This window comes from Aplysia californica, unplaced genomic scaffold, assembly GCF_000002075.1.
Source record: "Aplysia californica isolate F4 #8 unplaced genomic scaffold, AplCal3.0 scaffold00930, whole genome shotgun sequence".
Classification (NCBI taxonomy): Eukaryota; Metazoa; Mollusca; class Gastropoda; order Aplysiida; family Aplysiidae; genus Aplysia; species Aplysia californica.
The window spans coordinates 60,018-62,944 of NW_004798200.1; the positions used below are offsets into that span (position 1 = coordinate 60,018).

A 2,927-nucleotide genomic window follows, 5' to 3' on the forward strand; every position below is an offset into this window, starting at 1 on the left:
CTTCCTCTGGGCTCCTGATTCTTTCTGCAGCCTTTCTATTGCTACTCCTTCGCTTCTTCTTACTGCTGTCTTTCTGCCACACCCCTGATCTTCTGGTTGGAAAGATCTACACCTAGCCTTCTCGGACAAGGGCGAAAAATCTCGGAGGGCCCGTGTGCAGATTGCGCACGTTAAAGATCCCTTGGTGGTCTAAAATCGATAAGAGTAGGCTTCGGCCGCCACCCGGGCAAAATTCAAAATTTCCTACCAACTGGAAATATTAGGTGTGTCCCGCGCGCTCATATGACCTTATGCAGTTGCGAGTGCCGTAAAACACTTTACAAAAAGAAAAGAAAAAAGATCTAGATCTCTATGTTTGATGCGCGGCAAGCGAGAGATATCAGACCTAACAACTGCATACTCCGACGATCACAGAAGTGCCTCGGGACCGGTTGCGAACGACGATAGCGATAACTTGTAAGCACATAAGTTAGTCTGCTTTTTACTATGAAAATTAATATTACAAAGATTATTGGCCACACTCCTTTCACTGTTTTGAAAATATGATAGCATAGACGTAGGGTAACATTAACAAACACACTAACAATGTCATCACTAAGAAGCGGCCCCCGTGTGATTTTTCGGCATACTTTTATTAAACGTTTGGGATGAAGATGACGAATTATTTCCAAATTTTTGGCGCTCGTATGACCTTATGCAGTTGTGAGCGCCGTAAAAAAAACTCTACTAAAACTAACAGAAGTTGACGAGTAATGAACCTCCACCCTTCACAGTCGCGAGCTGCCATTGCAAAATATTCTCTTTTTTTCGTAAGTGTTTTACGGCGCTCGCAACTGCATAAGGTCATATGAGCGCGCGGGACACACCTAATATTTTTAGTTGGTAGGAAATTTTGAATTTTGCCCGGGTGGCGGCCGAAGCCTACTCTTATCCATTTTAGACCACCAAGGGATCTTTAACGTGCGCAACTTGCACACGGGCCCTCCGAGATTTTTCGCCCTTGTCCGAGAAGGCTAGGTGTAGATCTTTCCTACCAGAAGATCAGGGGTGTGGCAGAAAGACAGCTGTAAGAAGGAGTCAAGGAGTAGCAGTAGAAAGGCTGCAGAAAGAGTCAGGAGCCCAGAGGAGGGGGCAAAGGGGGTGGGGGCAGAAAGAGGAGACGAAAGCAGACGACAGAACATTGCTACAGAGCAGGAAAAGAGGTGAAAGGAGACAATTTTAGAGAAGAAATTTTTCGGTCGCTACCCGGATTCGAACCCGGGACCTTTTGAATGAGAGGCCAACACCTTAACCTCTAGGCCACAAGAGCCCCCCATAATATTCTGCTTATATTCAGCACAGTCCATGCTTTTGCGCCTTCTTTCCTTTCGAACATCTGTCGTCCTTATCTGTGGGTGGTTGGCGGGTGATCTGGTGTGGTTTGCTTCTTCTTTCCTATCAAACATCTATCGTCCTTATCTCCTCTCCTTCTTTTTCATGTTTGTTACTCTCTTGTAACACCTCTAATCTTCTGGCGCTCATATGACCTTATGCAGTTGCGAGCGCCGTAAAACCTCTACTAAAACTAAAAATCGTCCTTATCTCTCCTCCTTCTTTTTAATGTATCTTACTCTCTTATTGCAACACACTTATATTCTTCAGCAGTGAAATGACCTTATTGTGTTGCAAGTGCCGTAAAGCTCTTATTAACACATGTTTTTATGTTGTCCATCCATATGGTACTCTTTGTCTTCCCCTGGCTCTCCTGCCCCACATACTTCCGTCAAGCACCTTTTCATGGCTTCCATCGATACTATTGTAATCTATTATCTATTTGTGGCGGCCGAATGTTGCTATTCAAAAGGGTTTTTAATGGCTGCATCGATCGACATGCGGTTTTCGAAAAAAGGTTCTTTAAAATATTCTCCAGATCATGACGCCCTTCGTTTTTTCAGTTTTGAGACAGTGTTGCTGCAAAAAGATACATTTCTTTATTTCGCCTATCGCTTTTGTAGGCCGACGCTTCTGTCTCCGTAATTTTAAAAAATCCGCCAGGTTTGTTTATTTCAAGTCGTACTTCCGTTCGATGTGGTTTCTTTGGAGACTGCTAAGAGTATCGTGGAAGGAAAAGAAATCAAATGAGGTAGTGCTTGATGAAGCCCACGTGGGACGCTCAATGTTAAAAACAATCAGGAAACGACAAATGCAGTTTTTGGGACACCTGAAGGCTGAATAGACATTTAAGGGTCTTGGAACATCTAGCTCTCACTGGCAAAATTGAGGGCAAGCGAGGCAGGAGTAGGCCCAGAACAACATACTTAGGGAACCTAAACAGATGGGTAACTGGGAAAGATCAGGGAAACGTAGCTTTTTTGAGAGCATCCGAGCAAAGGAATGAATGGAAAACCATGATCGCCGATGTCTGTCGCAGATCTGGCACTGGACGATGATGATGATGATGACTTCCGTTCGATACTATCGCGCATTGTTGCGCAATACTGAGCACTATTTTAATTGTGCGATGTGCGCACCGTTGTTTGGAGAGTATAAATCTAGACCTTCTAATTTTTTGCATCTCTCAAGATTTATTGCTCCATTCCAGTACAAGAGTGTAAATAAAGTAGGCCAGTGACTTTTAGTTGGTGTTAATGCACCGATCATTCCTTTCATCGAAAGGGGGCCCAGCTAGTTAGAAAATAATTTCCGGACACAAGCTCCGTACATCTTCCCTGTCAGGGCCAATCCGTGCTGAAAGTGATGCAAAAATCCCAGCAGAAAGATGGAGATACTCGAGAAAAATTCTCCCCACTACTAGGGAATCGAACTTACGTCTTGTGTGTATGACGGCGAAGTGACTACGGCTGGTCCCAGAGTGGCTCTGTAGGTCTGACCTGTAGCTCGCTTGGCGCAAGCCGTGTGCGTGTGTCAGCACAGCCGCACTGTGGGTT

General features: G+C 44.8%; 1 protein-coding gene across 1 annotated transcript in view; it reads left to right on the forward strand.

Moving 5' to 3' along the window:
• Window positions 1-2,927, forward strand: part of LOC101849969 (toll-like receptor 4) — a 26,318-nt gene that overhangs the window by 1,042 nt on the left and 22,349 nt on the right. The gene's annotated exons all lie outside the window — the stretch shown is intronic.